At 39.8% G+C, this 20,041-nt stretch overlaps 1 protein-coding gene across 4 annotated transcripts in view; it reads right to left on the reverse strand.

The window, feature by feature from the left end:
• Positions 1-20,041, reverse strand: part of PPARA (peroxisome proliferator activated receptor alpha) — a 70,657-nt gene that overhangs the window by 34,510 nt on the left and 16,106 nt on the right. For 2 of the 4 annotated variants that reach the window (XM_066990320.1, XM_048046893.2), the window contains exon 1: positions 643-831. The exons of the other annotated variants lie outside the window; for them this stretch is intronic. The gene's annotated coding sequence lies outside the window, so the exon portion shown is untranslated. Of the gene's footprint in view, positions 1-642; positions 832-20,041 lie in introns of those variants that run through there. 4 annotated transcript variants of the gene reach the window in all.

Here is a 20,041-nt window from a genome sequence, read left to right on the forward strand (position 1 = left end):
AAATCACAGGATCGTAGGATCCCAGAATGGCTGGGGTTGGAAGGGACCTCTGAAGGTCACCCAGTCCAACCCCTCACCGAGCAGGATCACCTACAGCACACTGCGCAGGATGGCATCCAGGCGGGTCTTGAATATCTCCAGAGAAGGAGACTCCACAGCCTCTCTGGGCAACCTGTGCCAGTGCTCTGTCACCCTCACTGTAAAGAAGTGCCCCCTCGTATCCAAACTAAACCAATCCAAACTCAACCAAACTGATCAAACCTGCCCAAACCAACTCCCAAAAAAAAAAAAAAACAAATTAAACCAAACCAACCCAAACTAAACCAAACAAACCAAGCCAAACCCCCCCAAAACAAACCAAATTGAATCAAACCAACCCAAACTAAACCAAACCATCCCAAACTAAACCAAACCAAACCAACCCAAACAAGAGTAAACCATCCCAACCGAACCCAAAGTAAACCGAACCATCCCAAGCCAATCCAAACTAAGCCAACACAAGTTAAAACAACCCAATCCAAATTGAACCAACCCAAATTAAACCCAACCAACCCAAACTAACCCAACTCAGACCAGCCCAGCCCAAGCCCACTCCCCGCACCCGCGCCCGCCCCCGGCCGGGAGCCCCCCGCCGCCCCGTACCGTGCTCAGGCCCTGCCCGCAGCCGCCCGCGGAGGCGCTGCCACCGCCCGCGGCCGCTGGGCGCCCATGGGCGCGGGGGGCGGGGCCCGGCCGCGACCGCGGCGCCTCCCAACGGCCGCTGCCCGCGGGAGAGAGGGGGGCTGAGGGCAGGGGGCGGCGGCGCCGCGTCCCGCGCCCGGTCGGCGGCGGGGTGACAGGTACCGGAAGTGAGGTCGCGGCACACACCTCCCGCCGCGGCCGCGCGCCATTGGCTGGGTGCGGGGAGGGGAGAGCGGCGCGGGCGGGCGCAGCGCGGGCGCCTCGGTGTGCCGCCCCCCGGCACCGGCACCGGCACCGGCACCGCCGCGGCCCCTGCCCCCTGCCCGTGCCCACCGAGCCGGGCGGGAGCGCGGCGCCGAAGCTCCCCGTCAAGGGCAGATAAAGGCCGGCGGCGCGGGAGGCGAGGGCGGCCGTGTGGGGGCGAAGTCTGTGCTCGCCGCCTGCCTATACCCGCTCGCCCGAGCTGCTTGTGGCGCGGGGGGCCCCGGCGGGACCCCCGCATCAGCGCCAGGCCCCCGAGGCCTTCTCTGGCCTGAGAGGGAGAAAAAGGGGGGCTGCTTCGGGGCGCCGCCGGGGCAGGACCCCTCTGGGGACGTCGGCGGTGCCTGGGACCCCAGGGAGGGCGAGGAGGGCCCGCGAGGGGCTTAGTGTTCTGGGAGTTAATCCCAGGCAGCACTTAGTACACCTCCCCTCCTAAATAAAACCCCAAGCAAAGCTCTGTGAAGGCCTTTGATTTCTTGAATCTTGTAAATCTTCAAAAGGTAACACAAGCCACAAGGGCTGTGTTTTGGCTTTTTATCCCCCTTCTGCTCTTTCACTGCTCCATGCATACTGCGTTTCTTGATTATTCTCATAATTGTTGTGGTTATCACTACAGAGAAAAAATCACTAGATTACTTTTTTAATAGTAAATTACATTTTTACTTTCATGTTCTCACTCATTACTGACTGTAGTAGCCAAGGACAGGGATGTCAGGTGGAGAGAACACGGCCTGTTCCATACATTTCCAATGGGAAGTTCATTTAGTTGTATCACACGTGCACACGGGGCTTCTGCTTATTTTTACTGCATGGAATCACACTTTATGATAGCTCAGAAAACAGAAACAGGACCAGAAGGGAAGGAAAGAGAGCTCTGCGCTGAAGACACCCTACTGCAGCAAACACCATAGATCATTAAGGTTGGAAGAGACCTCCAAGATCATCTGGGCCATCTTCAGTTCCGTACATTTCTCAGCCGCTAGGTTAAGCACTTGAACCTGGATGCTGGAGCATTCACTACAGAAACAGCAATGAAAAGAGGGTGGAAAACAACCCAGAAGGCATGCCTCAGTGAAAAGCTGCAAAAGGCACTATTAACAGCAGAAAACTGAAGTTAAGGAAAGCTGACACATTTATAGTAAGTTAAGGCTTCTTCAAAGTGGTTTTGGTCACAGCCTGACTTCTCAGCCAGTCGTGCTGCTCCAAGTTCCATCCCAAACCAGGCCAACACCCAATGCTGCAAGAATCAGCTGGTTTAGAAAGTTAATTCCTAATTTTAACACCTACATATTTCCTCACAGTGTGTGAGTAAGAGAGCTGAGCTGATAACGAGGATCAGGGACTATAAAAGATCTTATCCGAGCAGATGAGCTTTGCATTGTTTGCTTTTGTTTCTGTTTGTCCCTCCTGCCCCTACCTTCCCCTCTCCCCCCAATATATCCAAACATAATGAGCTTCTGTACAACTACAAATATATATTGTTTAGATTGGGTACTTGATCAGCTCTTAAAAACAGAACTCTTTCCCCTTTTGTTCTGTTAAGGAAGCTGTGGAGAGTGAGGACACTAAGTATCCACATTGAACTAGCTTTAGGTGGTCTGTTCACATGCATGGGACTACTACTGGTCTTGGAAATGACAAGCACTAAGGTGAAATTCTCAAAAAGAAAGAAAGAAATCTTCATCTCGTACTGGGTCACACATTAATGTGATCCCCAATTCAGTAAAACCATGAAAATATTTATTGAAATTTAAAATGATCTGTGGGCCATTTTTTGTTGACAAACTACAGGTTCCCCACCCCATGCTTACTGACAGTCAAGCTCACAGCAGCCTCCATCTGCAGCACAGTCAGTGAAGAGGACCATGATATCCAAGACATGGAGGAGAACTCTACTCAGCCCTACACTGGAAATGTTTTCCTTTCAATAAGTTGTGTATGTTTTGTCCATGAAAATGGCTGGTGTTGCAGAACATATCTGTGGTAAAGAAGGAAAATGTATCCCACATTTCAAGTATTATCCAGGAGACCAGATCAATTCCTTTGGTGCTGAAAGTGATTTTTGTGTGTACCTTGCTGATAGGATTGCATAAATCCGTATCGCAGTTTGAATCTTAATAACATACTAAATATCATAAACACCCATTAGCTATTTAAATGTGCAAGCTTTTAGAAATCTGAAATTAGATTATTTACCAGGCTTTTAGATGGAATAAGCTTTAATTACTGTTATATTCTATTAATATGCAATAACCATATTGGTGTTGCCTAACAGATTGACAGTTGTGAAACAAGCAGACTTGTGCAGTAGCTGATTTTCCATCTTTTCAGCATCCAGCTGGTTTTGTCAGAGGTCCTCACTGTCACACACAGCATTTCTGTAATAAAATGTTTTCATTTGTAAAACAAAAATGCCTTTTTGGTTGTTAAACAACAGGCAGGGAGTCTTGTAACAGCTATGTGGAAGGAGATGAGCAGATTCAGTCAGACCGTGGATCAGAATTTTGGGAAAGGGACGAGAACAGCAAAAGCTCGTTGTGCTTTCACCACCTCCTCCAGTTCCTGGTGACATGCAGGAAGTGGGCTGCCCCTGCGCTAAAATACTTGCTGTGGTTTCTCTTGCTGATCCAACGATAGGAATTTTAACAGACAATGTGCCTCAGTTTTGCTGTGTCATCACGAAAGACTTTCCTAACAAGGTCAGGATGAGAAGTAAAATGGGGCCTTCCCGTTTAGATATTTATCTGAACAGAAAAACAGCATATCCAGCATTTCATAAGGTGGAATAGCACATACGTGGTTCAGTTTCTCTTTATGTGACTACCAAAGTTTTACTGAATTACCGTTTACTCAATGGAAATTATTTTAATACTACTGAATTAGTATTCTTAAAATAAGTGGCCAGACTATGACAAGAACAAGCTTCATGAACAGAAGTCCCTACCAAGTATATAAAAACTTTTGAGTGTAATTTAAGACTTTCTATGCATATTTTTGTGCAGGCTGAATCCTGCTCCTTTGTGATCAGTCAGAATAGCTCAAAGACAAAAGTCCCAAGTGATGATGAACAGAAGATGATACCTTGATTTCTTTCATTAAATACATGGCTTATATGCATGTGTGGTAGGCAGATTACTGTTAAAAGAGCAGTTCTCTCTCCAGATCAACCCACTTAAACAAGCAAATGAACTGTTGAAACAGTGGAGAGCTGTGATGTGCCCATCCTGATCTTTTCTGCTGAAGTCCTGTCCCAGCATAGCACTTGTTTTACTGAAAGGTCTGTGCTGCTGGGTTTTGTTGCTGTTTTAGAGTATGCTGGTTGGTTTTAGATGCAGGTCTCTGGGTTGGATTAGAACAAAGTTCTATGACAGGTAAATTAACAGGTTTAAGATAAAGCATCTCAGGCTCACATGCCTCATTTTAATATGACAGGTTCTGAAGAGAACCAGGGTGCAGGTTACAGGTTTACACAAGTCTAATTTTCCACAAGACTCTCTAGATATTGGATTATTTTTTAGCCTAAGCTAAGGCTTAATTTTTCAACAAAATAAGGGATTAAAGTTGTTATTTATATTTAATTTTCACTATGGATGTTTACCATGCCGTATCATCAATGTAAAGTGTGGACCCAGCCATTCAAATCATCTCTATCCATATTTGAAAGTGACTTTACCATTACCCCTTATTTACTGGTGAAATATTTCATTATTTGTCAGAGTCTCAAGATCAGACATTCCAGATGTCAGTACATCTCTTCTGATGAGAAAATTGTGGAATTACATTTTTTTTAACATGATAGTTCTCCCATCATTATAACTGTAACTGTTTCATTTCTCCATTTTAATGAAAAAAAGTTGTTTTTTTGAAGAAAAGCTGTTAGTGGTGAGCAAGCACTTCTCTTACAGTAACAAAGGATGCACACAGTAAGGGTAAATGAAAAGAGAGGAGATAAACAGCCCCCTCCATGGTCTTCCTGAGGGAAAGCTCACACTTGACCCTTCTGCAGGGGAACTGTAGGGCAAAGTATCAGCTTGAAAACAGTGTATTGGAAAAAACAATTACTCCTAACACTCAGCTGTTCTGTTCCTTCCCAAATCCACCTTACAATGTCATCTGAATCCCTTCTTCGTCCAGTGTAAGACTCCTTTTCTATGCATTTCGATTTCATTTGACAATCTATTACCAGATTCAGCAGGCCTAAGCAGATTGAATACTATTTGAAGGTTTCCTGTTTCAAAGACAGTGTTTCTTTTCCTCTCCAGGCTTCTCACTTCTTCCAGCTTTTGCTCTGTTCTTTCAGTGAAGTCTTTGCAGCCTCTTTTTCTCCAGTCTCTGTTTCACATTCAGTGTTTTATCTGTCACGCTGAGATTCTCTTCTTGGGTGACATCTTTAAAATCTCTCTGTCATCACCACCGTAACTGTGATTCATATCTTATTCATTACTTGATTGTTGCAACATCTTTTTTTGGCCTCCATTCTTCCCACTCTGCAGTTAAAGCTATTCTTTACTGTCCCTCTCAAGCCTCTTTAGCATTTGCACCAGCTCTGTACCCCTTTCTGATGGCTGCATCCAATTCTCAACCCTTCTTTCCCATAAGACCATGTGCACTGCCTGCTGTCCTTTAATAATCATGCTAAAATCTACACTTTTCCTGAAGAGCAAGACAAAACACAGAAGCAAGAAAGAATGCATGGTGGAATTTGCTTCTCAATACAATTACTAGCAACTTATACCTAGTTTTGTTTAAAAAGTGTACTGCATTCATTTATATACCTCTGCAGCATGTGTGTATGCCCTTGCATGCCTAGATTAGTGTACACCCCAAGTGGTAAATTCTCCCAGCATACTTCAGCCAATACTTATTTATTCTTGTCTGGCTTTAGTTGTAGCCTTAATCTAAGGTTCAATAGTTTCTATGCCTTTGCTCATGTATTATGCAGAGTTCAGGAAGGAATTACCATGTAAATGTCAGCTTCCCGTGATCTCAGCTCTTTGCAAGTAATTCAGTCCAGACACAGAAATTAGAAGTGAACTTGGAAGTTATGTTTGCCTCCATACTAACTACATACACTTCATTCTTCATGCACCAAAGGTATAAATACATTTATTTAGCAAGTAGATGCTGTGATTTTAAAAGCTGTGTTATTGCCAGAGCACCCAAGGAGACTCAGCGTGAGTCATGTTTACTTATGTTTGTTTAGGTGCAAAGTCCAGTGACTTGGCTTAAGCTCCTTTTGAAGGTGAGTTTAAAGCTAAGCTCCTGGATTTTTTTATTTTGTTATTTAACTGAGGCAATTAAAGGGAAAGTACAGGTTGCATGCTGCTTTGAGATTGGCAGCACGTGGCAAGCAGGTTGAAAACACACCAGGTATTACTAGGACTTTGCATCCACTGCAGTGCATTTTCCAGAGCCCATCTAAACCACACTTTTACACTGCTCCAAGATCCTTAATGCAAGGGGTTTCTCTTCCTAGTCATTTCAAGTGTATCCTATCAAGTAAAAAATTTGAGTTTGGGTGCTAGGGTGTGTGAATCTGAGACTTACTCAAAGCAATTAGCTGAGTAACTATTCAGCTTAAATTGTTTTCCTACCCTGTTTTCAGGCCATGACTAACTCTCACCGTGCTACACCCATCTTTTCCAGCATTCATGACTGATATTTTGAGCATATGCTAGAGGAACATTTTATGAAGAACAATCATGTATTTCATTTTGGAGCACTTTGCTCAATTATTACATATCTACTAGGTAGATTTTTAAGAAAAAGAAGCATACATGCAGTTGGGCTGATGCTTTTCAGGTGCCACTTCTTGCTTCACACTTCAATTGTCCACGTCCTCATTCAGATATTTCTCACCGTTCTTTAAAATGGTCAGCTTTGTCATGTGAATATCATAATTAATTCCCAAATAGATTTTTGAAAGCAAGACAGTACTTCCAAAATTGCTTAAAATGTTTGACAAAATAATTTGCAAACATTCAGGGCAGGCTCATCTGAGGCCAGCAGCAGAAAGACCATAGTTTTCTGATATTGTGGCCTAAGGAACATCCCAGCACTGAATTCTACCTTTTCTTATCCTCATGCAATGCTGCATCACGCTTCCATTTTCCCACCACTGTCTCTTTGCTGGGCCATGCTGTGAACCAGATCAGGAGGCCTGTTCAGCTGAAAAATAATTTTTAAAAGCTGCAGGAAATAAAAATCATTTCCTGACCTAATTCCTGGCACATCCCCCATGTACCGGAGAGGTGTCATGCTGCGATGAAGGAATGCCGACTGATTCCTTCCATCTTTGGTACCTCTGAAACATGCCTGGCACCAAACCACGGTCAGGCCTGACCAGAGAAACAGAGGAGAAGACAGCAGCGGGTGAGCTGAGGAATCAGGAAAGAGAGAAAAGAGCTTGTTTTGTTAGAAGGTGGCTACAGGGAATTCTGAAAAAGAAGGTGGTTCTCAAACGGATGAAGAACAAAACCAGTAGAACTCTGTAGGACCAGCACACAGGGTTGCCCTCTTTACTTGGATGTAAAGAATATAAACAGCAGCAGGAGCTGTGATGTTCACAACCCTCTGAACTTAGAAACCAGGAAAGGAAGTATTTCAGCAACACCAAAGCATCAGCTGCTAACACTATATTTATCCAAACCGTAATGAACAACTTTAAATAAGAAGAGCTTATGGAGCCGTGTTTAGCTGGAAGATCTGTGTGGGAGAGGGGTGGATACCTTTGGACTTTGTTAATAATTAAGTGGAGGAGTGCGCTAAAGCCTATGGAATGGATAGTACGGCAGTAAAATTACAATGACTCACTGAAGTCTGAGGTTAGCAAACAGACAGAAGTAAACAATATCACACGTGACAGATCCTTGTGCAGCTAGACCTGTCTCTCTTTAGTGAAACCGTGTCTGAAATGCTTCCTTCACTTCTGGAAACCTTGTGGAAGTAATCTGATACTGAACCTAAAAGAAATAAAAACTGTTGCATTCAGAGTTAGATTCAAATCTAGTGCAGGGTTTTTTTTTTTTTTTGGTAATAATCCCTAAGGTAATATCTTGCCTGTTAAAAAAAAAATACACAAAGAAACCTTATTTTCTCAGATCACTTAGCTCCAAATGCAGTGAGTGCCAGGATAAAAATCTGGATATATAGTTTAAAAAAGGCAACTGCAAAGCATTCTGTGAGCTGCAGGCCTTTCTAATCTGCTTTTCTGTATATTAGTGTCACCAGATGTTCAGTTTTTCACTGAATTGTTTTAGGGGGTCTCTCCTATTTTTTAATTGTTATTAATTCTTACCTATATTAATATAATTATCTGCCTTTCACCTTCTGTTCATGCTTTGAGGTAACACTCAGTCCGCTGCTACACTTGACTATAGGAACTGGCAGACCAAATTCATCCCATTAGCATGCAAAGGAGCAAATATTCAGAAGTCATTCTCCTATCAGCTACTTGCTGCATGCAGAGTTTATGTGCAGTTCTTATTGGGGTTCCCTATTTTGACAACCATAGCTGGAGACCCCAGAGGTTCCCAAGCCACTGGGAAGCATCAAGAATGGGACATGAAAAACTACCAAGTGCCATTCTACAAGAAACAAACTAAGTACAAGAAGCAGAATACAAGAGCATTTAATTAGAGACTTTGCATAGATTTCACATCTTTTTTAAGTCATGCTACCCAATTGCAGTTTCTTTGATTACCTAATCCATCTGCATGTATGCCTGCAAATATTTGCTAAAGAACTCAAAATATTTGCTGTTTATCCTGGGGAGCAGTACTACAAATATTTGTTTGATGTCCAGACTAGGATTTTCAAATGTATCAGCTAACTCAATATTCCTTTAATTTATTTCCAATTAATCTAGAAAGAAAAAAATCTCTCTTCTGTATTCCTACCCTGTATGTCTCTTTTTGAAATGTTTACATTCTAGGAGTTTACTTGTTGAAGATATGCAAAAGAAAAAGTGCCCTGGCAGTCTCACACATGTCAACAGGTCTGTCATCTTAAAAAAAAAAAAAAAAAAAGCCTTTAATGCAATATACAAATATACTTGCAGTGAGCTCCCTGTACCACTGAGAAAATGGGGTGAAGACAAGGCACTGTTATGTTATCATAGGGTAAATGAGGCTAAGATTAACCAAGGGTGTGAGTGTGCTGACTTCACCTAATTGCGTGGCAGTAGAATTACCAGTGCTGTCTCTCCACTTAAGATTTTACGGTTAGATTAGCTATTACATATTACTGTGCTCTAAAACAAGTGCTTTGGTGTAAATAAAAACAAACAAGAACCTTCTTTTGATCCAAGAAAACTCTCATTTCAGCACAGAGTAAAAATTCTTTTTTTTCTTTTAAAGCGCCATGCCATAGCTTAATTTTAAGAGGGGAAACTGAGTCACGTAATCACAGAACAGCCAAGGTGGGAAGGGACCTCTGGAGGTCATCTGGCCCAGTCTCCTGCAGGGCCACCTCGAGAAGGCTGCTCAGGACTGTGTCCAGACAGATTTTTAATTATCTCCAATGAGGGAGGCCCCAAAACAATTCCTCAAACCAAGGTGTCTCAGGTTCCAGAACTGTACTTTATGGCTATTAGGGCACCAGAGCAGTCTTTTGGAATAATGCCAATGTTGCCACTCAGCATTACTGAAAATAGAAAATCCCATTCCCTCTTCTTACTCTTCCTTCAGGCCTATAGCTCTGCCATTTACCTTCTTTTGGCTTTGGTGTTTTTCGGCCCCCTTAGTGAATCAAAATTTGCTTCACTAAACTGGCAAAAAGTAATTTTCTGTAGGTTAGTGAGTTGGGCTGACTCATCCAGGAGGCAGCTAACACCAGAGCAGGCCCACAGAAGAGGAGAGGTCCTCAGGACCAAGCAAGAGGACACCAGATCCTCCCTGTCACAGCTGTAAGATATTACATCAGTTCAGATGTTTGTTAAACCACACCTTGGAGGAAGGTGGTAAAGGCCACTCATTGGGGATGTTTAAAAGTAGATCAAGGAGTAGTTAAAATCACTGTTGGGTGGCTTGGTTTCTGATACAACCAAGATCAGTTTTATTCCTCTTTTCTTCCCCCTTGTCTCCAAACCCCTTGACTGGGGCAACACCCCCCTTAGCAAACACCCAGTGTCCTTTCCTGTCCTCTTTAGATGCCCTTTTTAAAGCCCTTTTTATTTTGTGTTTTTTTTTTTTTTCTTTTTTATTAGTGTTTTCCATTGACTACCATCAACATAATTATACCAGAGTTCTTGCTCCTGTTAGCCTAAGCAACCATGCCAGTTTTGGGGGGCAAAAATGTTACACTTAACTCAGTTTTGTAGAGTGTCGTCTGTCTATCTTTAGTTTTGCCAAAGCAAAAGAGTCCAAGACACCTTAATAGCTTCCATTTGCACCTAGCTGGAGAAAAGATAATGATCTGAATTGGTCATTATCCCATGATCAGTCCCCTGAACCATATACAGGAAAATTAATGTCATTAAGTAATAAAGCTGAACTATACATTTAAAAAATGTCTGAGTCAAACACTGGAATCAAAGTATTCTTAATCCAAAAGCAATTAAATTCTGATTAAAAATAAAAGATTAATACAACAGTGAAATTTAAAAATCTGTGCAGTTCCTCGGGGAGCAGAGTTGGAACAACCAACCTCTTTTCATTATTCTTTTTTCTGTTTCTACCTCTTATGTTCACCTTTTTTTTCACTCCAGAAATAGAAACTTTACAGCTGGTATATATGTTACACTAATGATGCTTTGATTTAGAAATATACCTACAGATGTTAAATTAATCTAGACAGATTTTATTTACCTTTGAGACCTAACTACAGTGTTTTCTTTTGGAAGGTATTCACATTTTATTTGGCTCTGTGGTTCATGAAAGTCTGTCTGTCCCTGCATAAATTATGGTTGATTTCATGTTTTTCTCAGACCATGTCCATACATTTGAAAGATGTATATTATCTACCTAAGGATGTACTTCAACATCTGTTTTTAATTTAGTTGCTAATCTGGTGGCCCTGCTTTTTTCTTCTGTAAAAAAATTTAATGTCAAATGGGCCCAAGCCTATCAATTCTGTTCTTTAAATAGCCTCCAGTTATAGCTACTCCATGGTGAAAGGACAAACCATACATTAAAAGAGAAGCTTGATAATACAAATGTATGAAAATCCACCCTGAATGTTTGCTGTGTCTGTTTGCAGCTCTCTGAACATGTGTGGCTGGACTCTATACAGCTCCAATGTGAAACACCAGGCTGTACCCAGAGCAGCCTGTACCAGATACTAGGTTTCTGATAAGCTCCTGGATACCAAAGATTATTGGACAAATATGTTTCATACAGTAGTGTACTATTAGCAGTGTACAGAGGGATTTGGCCAACCTCTTTTCAGTGGTCTGTGGGGATAGGACAAGGGGCAATGGCCACAAGATAGAGCACAGGAAGTTCCGCACCAACATGCGAAAGAACTTCTTCACAGTGAGGGTGACGGAGCACTGGAACGGGCTGCCCAGGGAGGTTGTGGAGTCTCCTTCTCTGGAGATATTCAAGGCCCATCTGGATGCCTACGTGGGCAGCCTGCTCTAGGGAACCTGCTTTGGCAGGGGGGATGGACCTGATGATCTTTCGAGGTCCCTTCCAACCCCTTCGATTCTGTGATTCTGTGATTCTGTGACATTATATTGTTTTTTCCATTCCTGGTCACAAGTCATCATAGGGCTAGAAAAAATTTGGTAATTCAATTCCAAGGCTTTGTGGTGCTTCAGCAAAATTAAAACTTACTTTTAAAATATTCATGTACCTTAACAAAAACAACAACAAAAAAAAAAAACAAAGAGCAACAACAACAAAACGCTCTTTTTTTTTTTCTTTTTTTTTTTTTTCCCCACTGGATTAATCACTCAGAGCAATGTGCTAAACACACTGAGCTGTTCTTTGGGGGATCATGAGGATCAAGCCTCAGCTCTTGGCAGGCAAGTCCCTCATGCCATGCATGCTGCAACCCACCATTGTTATTTTTTATTCACAGCAGGAGAGCAGAATGCTCTACAGCAAGTAAAGGGATATCTCCTCCCCTGGGAGCTTATGCTATAGCAGGAGATGACACCCAGGAGGACTGGGGGAACATGAGGGTCAAATTAAAGGTCATGATGAAAGCTTGACGCGGTATGTATATTTGGCTAATACTGCTTTGAACTTCACATGCTCCATCAATTTTTATGGGTGCTATTCAGACTGGGGCTCAGCAATGGGCAGCTGGCATAAGGAAGGGGAAATGAATGTACTGCTGAGGTGTACCAGTTGCAGAGACATTGTGGAAGAAACAGAGACTTTCATACTGTATGTTGTTGGCAGTGGAGAATTTTGAGTGGAGCCAGGAGACAGAAGGACACTGTAGACATTTTAGCTCTTTAGTCTCCACAACCTGTCCACCTCATGCCCCATGGGGACTTGGGCAAAATGACAGGGTTTTCTCTCTCTCTCTCTTTTTTTTTTTTTTGGGGGGGGGCGCTGTTCTGTGACAGTGTTGTGATTATTTTTGCCTTGCTGGAGTCACCAGTGTAGAAGAGATACAAACCCAGAAAATTATTGAAAAAAAAAAAAAAAAAAGAGAAAAAAGAAAAACCCACAAACAAATAAACAGGAAAAATATATTCTCATCTTCCTCCAATATCATTACCAAAAAGTATCAGTGGTCAACAGGGTAAAAATATAGCCTGTAAGAGAGCTAATAAGAGGTCAGTTTTCATGCAGATTGTGTAACAAAGTCATAATCCCTGTCTCAGGAGTAACATGTATGGATGCATATATTTCTTGTATATATTCACCTTTTATTGATATGCCTCCAAAAATCTGTGTCAGAACTTAGAGAGATTAAGACAGAAGCAGAGAATACATAACACATCGCCTTATACTAACCTGAGAAGGTAGTATTAAGTGTAAAAAAAAACACCTTGCTTTTCAGGAAAAAAAGGATAATACCTAACTAACAAAAACACCTTTTGTTCACATCAGGCAGAACACAGCCTCAGATCTCACATGAGATGGTGCTGATCCTAAGGGATCAATTGGCATGTCTTTTTGGTCCTTCAGCACAAATGGAAATTACACCTAAAGCACAGCAAAAGAAATTGCTTTGTAGTATCATGCTGTAAGCACACTGATACACTCTCTACAATATCTAGCAAATGCCCTAAACAGGAGCTCTGAATGCTCTGTTAATTACAATACAGAGCTTCTCTTTACCTAATATTCACAAAGCTATACCTTCTGTTGTTTTTCAGAAGCTCACTGCTTTTTGCTGTGCCTCTTTCCAGATGTGTTCGGTGTGCTTATCTATCTCACAGACTGAGTTTAACTGTAGTGTAAAAGCTGCAGCTCTTTCATATTTTTAATTTATATTACTGTTTTCTTTGCTCTGGCACCACAAATGAAGTGGCTTTTTGCAAGGTTCACAGTACAGAAATAAAACTGACTTTCTCTTCCTCACTGCTCTTATAATTGAATGCAGAGATGTTGGTGGTGTTAAGAAACAAACTGCCAGGATAAGCATTTCTCACTATAATAGTCAGCATATACCAACATGCTTCTGAACAACAGCAACAACAAAAATCACTAATTAAAAAAGTAGTAAAAACCACACACAATACAAATTGCAGGGATTCCAGGCCCAGTGATAAATCAGGGGGAATTTGATATAACGAGTGATATTTTAGAATGACTTTCAAACATTTGACAGAATTACATGACCATTTAGCAAGCACCATCTGCACCAAATGAAGATCAGTGCATACGTAAATTATACTCAGATTTACTGGAAAGTAGACCATCACTTTTAGATTTAATAGAACCAGCTTCCTATCATTTAAAAATATTTCTCCTATTTGTGTTACAAGATGACAAGAATACAAATAGGTGATTTCTCTTAAACTTGTATTTTTTTTCTAATAAGAATATATTGTCTCTACAAATAACAAAGTATACCTGCCCCAGAAATTATTTAAACCTAAAAAGAGATATTTTCTGTTTAAATTACTCTCTGGTAGGAATAAAACATTGCATTCCCTCTTCTGAGGATGTTCTCAGATGCAGACAAGGCAGGATCTGAGCAAATCAGTCATCAAAAACACTCAAGTAAACCCTAAATCCAGTTTTAGCATACCATAAGGTATGCTCTGTGAATAGTTTCACATTACCAACAGCTGGCTTAAAATAGTAACAGGACAATTGTGCCATCCTCGAAAATAATGATCCTATCATAATAAAAATATTTGCATGAAGTAAATGGACATTGCATAACTGTGAACTTTTGTACCAGTGATTATGCTGCATCAAGCCATGTTAAAAACGAAGTAGAGATACTGGAAAAAAAATGGGCATACAACGGCTTGTATACTTTTTCTGATGTTTATAAGAATATCCATTAGTCCATTTGTCCTTTGAACAAAGACAAAAGGACTTTTACTACAAAACCAAACTAAAACAAAACAGAACCAAATAAACTTGCAGCACCAATTCTTCCTTATTTCTAGTCCATTCAGAGCTTTGCAGTTTTTATTACTTCACCAGAAATCATCTAGCAGAGAGTTCTGCAGCAGAAAGAGCAGCAATCCATTTTGGATATTGTTTGAGGTTTTCATATTGGGCCAGATTCTAAAAGACATTCTGAACCTATGGAGCACTCCGAGTTGTAACCCTTAACAAAAATTAAGCATCTCTCCATGTTGAGGACGGGGGAGACTAACACACTCCAACACACATAACCTTGGGGTACAGTTTCCCCATGTGCAGACCCTGAAGTTGGAGCCACATGAATTTGATGTCTTGATTCATCTTCTGCAATTAAAAAAACATCCTTACATTCCTTTCCTTCCCTCTGCTCACTTGGAAACTTTTTTTTTTTTTTTTTTTTTTTTTTATGAAAAAGGTTTAAAACATCTGTAACGAAAGTCATAATTCACCTGTGGATGTGATTAATTTTACAGCTGGCTCTGAGGCTTACTGATTTCAGAGAACTGTGAAATACTGAAGCTCTCTAAATGTTCATTGTATTGTTCCATTTAAAAGCATAGTTCTGTGTAAAGCTAAAAAAGAAAAACCAGGCTTTCTTATATATTCAGTGCAGAATGAAATAATCACAGTGAACCTTTCTGCAATAAAATAAAGTACTACTTTTTCTCCCACTGTAAAATACTAGCAAAAGCACAGGAGTTCTTTTACCAAATGAAAAAAAAAAAAAAAGTTTTAAAATACAATCAGGTAACTTAGAAGGGTCTTGAGCCACCAGGGGAAATGGACAGAAGTGCATGTTCAGCTGTGTCATGAAGGTTAACAGCATGGTTACAGGTTTACCCTTTAACTAGTGGCAACCTGACTGATCTGTCACAGCTCCCACTGAACTCCAGATCAGCCCTGGGGTCAGAGCGATACTCTGATGAAGATTTTCAAAACTACATGATGGTACCAGGTTTACAAAGAGATTCTGAAGAGGCCTGCATTTCTAATAAGAAAAGATTTATATATATATATATAAATTAATATATATTAATTATTGATTAATATATATTAATCAAAAATGATAACGTTTGGTTTAATTGCTGGCCTATGGCTTTACACCATAATGTCAAAGAGTCTTATTGTTCTGGAGCTCAATTCTCTATTAATCAAAAAGAACATAAATCAGGGGAAATTCTAGGAAAGAGAAAAGGGTAACTCCTTGGAGAAGACAGCAAGGCCCTCTGCAAGGCGATTGCTAGGTCTCTAATCCATTACAGTGTTTATCCAATGATAACAAAGTCGTATCTCTTTCAAATTTGGAATCAGCACACTTTGAGTTCTTCAGTGGTAAAATTTATACATCCCTCACCCTGTTGGGAAGCCAAAACATTGCACCAAAGCTCCCCTGGAGCTTTGGGTGGAGGTACAGGGCTGGGTTGCAAATTAACATAATGTGTTTCAAGCACACCTGAAAAATAATTTTAAAATGCAGTGATGACAATGGATGAATGGCTGCATTCAGGGACATGGCTAATGATAGCTGTTCCTGGCAGAAACCTCTGTGAGAGAATTTACTGCATGCTGACAGAGTAAAGGAAGGAGTAAGCTTAGAAAATTGTCTCTGTTCGTGCAGTCTACATGAGGTAGTCTTCATATTGGGTGGGATACATTTTAAAGTGAAGCTGAATTCTCTCCAAAGTTTCCTGAGAAAATTTATGAAAATGAAAAGTGTCCCCAATGACAAGCTAGTAAAACCAGAAATTTGAAGTGCTGAGATACCTGGAACTGCTCAGAACACATCCAAAGGGCTATGTCAAGATGGCCTACAGATCTCATTTTACTACTGGACGTTTTCTGACAAAATGTGGAACCCAACATTTTACTTAACAAGGAAAGGATAGCAGAGATGATTTTTGTCTCTCTATAGAGAGCAAAAAAACAATGCTCTTGCTTAGATCTATGTAATAGGGACGTGTCATGGAAATAGTTTCATGGAAGAGTTAGTTAAGTGAGAAGTATCCTTTTGGTGAGCTGATGTGGTCCTTTAAGAAACACCATTAATCAGTTGGATGTCCTCTTCGTGTGTTCGCAAATGACCGTGTGTTTACTAAATCCCTGTTGCACAGGCTATCGTATGCCATTGGTTTGTAGATGGCATTGTCATAAGATTATTTAACGATGTTCATAGGGAAACACGTGATGTTGGGAGAGAAATAGCACAGGTGGAATTCTCGAGAGCTAGACTGCAATTGTGGTGGTCACCCCCTCTTGCTGTTTTAGTTAATTGAATTAATTAATGTGTTATTTTAATAAATTAACTTCTTGATATTTCTTTGGCACTTCTGAGCCTAAAAATTATATTATTGTCCTGTATAAAAACATACGTGCATCTCCTGCAGTCTGGGAAAGACCAAAGTCAATAAACTTTCTATGTTCTTTGTATTTTTAACCTTGTCTAAATGCAAGGAACATGAGTATCTGCCACCAAAAGAGAAGCACATTCATCTACTTTGGGCTGGCACAAATTACTATAAAAAACTGCCATACATGATTCAAAAAGTACAAATACTGCATCTAACAGTTATTTTCATTACCATTACTAACATGAAAGCTATAATTTCTCTATTATGTCTAGTATATCAATAACTCACATTAATGCACTTATCTTCTTCACCTGTTTGGAAAATCCCTCTTCATACATAGCAAATTACAACACCCCTCACAAAATTTTATCAAGTGGCATTTCCAGGGAGACTGCTAAAATACTTAATAGTCCAGATTGGCTTGTGGTTTTTTGTTGGTGGTGGTTTTTGTTTGTTTGTTTGTTGGCCTGTGGCTTTTTGTTTGGTTGGTTTTTGTTTTTAGGACATCAAACTGAGACATGAGTTACACAGCAACACTGGCTTTCAATGGAAATCAAACTACAATTTTTTATACAAAATTCTAACTAAACAATTTTAAGTGTTCTGCTTTCTAAATGGTGTAATTCACTGTTGCCTTTATATTTGCGTCATAAATATATAAGAAAAAGAACAATTTTAACCAGTTTGCAGTAATTTTATTTTCCAAATATATAGTGCTAATACTTATTAATGACAATAAAGATAATGATAAACATCTGACCTCTAGTGGCAGCTTTCTCAGAATATGCTTTAAATATGAGAAAGAAGTGAAGGAGTTGAAAAGGGGAAAATGGTTAAAAAACAAGCTGGAATTGTGAAAGGTAACCTGAACTTTCATAAGATGCTTTACTAGTTTTTGTCTAAATATCTTTGCCATCAAGATCACAGTTCAGAATCCAGGATAGTATTGCTTCTGAAGCTTTTGTTCTTGAATCTTCTGAGTTGATTACTTCATTTAAGAAATGTGTAAATGATTTTCCAAAAAGAAGTTTTCCAAAAGAAATATAGCAACATTCTAGTAAGTTTTATAACTTCACATAGAAAGTTTTTAGTAAATTTCTTGAGCTGGTTGATTCTCCCCTCCACGCACGCACAATTATTCAACAAGTGCATTTGGATCCTCACTAGACTTCATTCCTTCTCCTCAACTGACACATAACATTTGCCCAGTGAAAACACATGCTTAACTATCAGCACTCTGTACATCAAAATTTGCATTCCTGTCGGACTAAAAATACAGTAACTATTCCATAAACAAAGGTCATAGCCTTCCAAATTGTGTGGCTAATCTAAATATTAATCCCCTCAATGAGAACCAACAGTGTTGTTTTAACCCCTGCAGGATTAAATTTCAAAGCACTAGTTTGCATCACTACAATACAAACTTTCTCCTAAGCCAAAAACATTAGCTACAATCTAAATATACTTTTCCTTACAGCTTCACAAAGGCTTCAGGCCAGTGAAACAGTCTTGTTAATGTGATGATGACAAATCTGCAGACCGGCTGGAGCAATGTCAGATTCAAAGGTTCATTATTTTTAGAGTTCGAGTTAGAATAACATATGCTTATTTCCTGAAGCCAGAATGAAAACTGAGTTACGTAAGACTCAAATCATTTTGTACATTAAAAACAAGTTGGTACAGCTATATGAAGTTATGATTTCTGTAAAAACAGCCATGGTAGCAAATATTGTAGCCCATTTAAATGATTAGTTATGACATAATAGAGATAAGTTTATGTTTTTCTTATGGTTGACAAGCACTGATTTGAAAAAGGTGTAGACTAAGACTAAATTGTTTAATTTTAATGTTTCTCAACAACAGCAACAAAAAGTTAAATTATCATAGTTATATTTAAAAATATTTTTATGCTTGATCCACTTATATATTTTCTATTTAATAGAAAAACTTGTGTAACATTTTAAATTTAGAAGCCTCTAAGAAACAGATTTTGTTCTGTCTGCTGAGACTAGTTCAAAATCTCCTTCCTTATCTTCAAGGTACTTTGGCAGAAGCCCAAGATATCCAATGGCTTGTCCTACACAAGATGTCAAAGTGAATTAACAGAAAAGATGTGAATTTAAAGTGAATATAACTAGCGCACATATAATTCCTCTATGGACACTCATTTAGGAGTCAGCTGGCCATAATTAACTTAATTCACGCTCAGAATGAATTAAACTGAAATAAACTGATGGTTTATCAACATGGGAGAGACATTGTACAATAAGCTCAGTGTAAATTCACAATTCATCAGCTACTTTGCTTTGACTTCTCTTGTGGAAATACAGTATGCCCTCAAGGTGCCTTTGTATGAGGTAACTTAAATTTTTTTAGGAAAAAAATAAAATAAAATGGAAGCTATATATGAAAGTGTAGGCTGATTGATAGCAGGTGCAGAAGTGATTGTATTTCAGTGGTTCTTCATGTAGAAGGAAGGTTGTCATCTATCATCTGTTCAATTGAAGTCTCTCTACCATTTGGGGACCATAATGGCACTTTCTATACTGCAGGGTACAGTATGAACTAGAAAAAGCTATTTGAGGCGAAAGCATTTTTGGTGTTTCTATAGCAGGGGGTCAGGCAGCAGATGAAAACATGTACCTGGGGTACCATAAATTCATATCTTCGTTTAGGATTGTAGAGAGGACTTAACCATTTTTGAATGAAAACATACAAAAGCGGTTACACGCTTTAAATTTACACCATTAGCTAGCTTGGTTTAACTTTACTGAGCATTTTGGCATTAATTTTCCCCTAAATGATTTCCCACATTTCTTTATTCATTAGATTTAATGGCATTTTTTTCTGTTAGCATAAGCAAACCAATGCAATAAGGAATATGGAGAAATATTCCTACTTGCAGTACTCTATTTAAATTTAATCAACCTAGTCAGGGAGTCTCTGACAGTATTATCCAGTTATGAAAACATCCCTGGCCCTATTCATTCAGCCATTTCTGTTCATTTTTCCAGGCACAGCAAGTTTGCACTGTAGCATTCCTTGTCAGATTTGGAGCCCTTCCAATACCTGATGAGCATAGTAACAGTGCTCCCATTCATATATTACAGCCTGCCAGTTCTATCTAATTTTAGTTAAGTTGCTATTTATAGTTAGATTGCTGTGTTTTCTCTTGTGAAGGTCTTGCAACTGCTCTGCACAGAGGGAATATATTTTTGTTCTATTTGGCACTCAAAAAGTACACAG

Source organism: Anser cygnoides, chromosome 1, assembly GCF_040182565.1.
Source record: "Anser cygnoides isolate HZ-2024a breed goose chromosome 1, Taihu_goose_T2T_genome, whole genome shotgun sequence".
NCBI classification, from domain to species: Eukaryota; Metazoa; Chordata; class Aves; order Anseriformes; family Anatidae; genus Anser; species Anser cygnoides.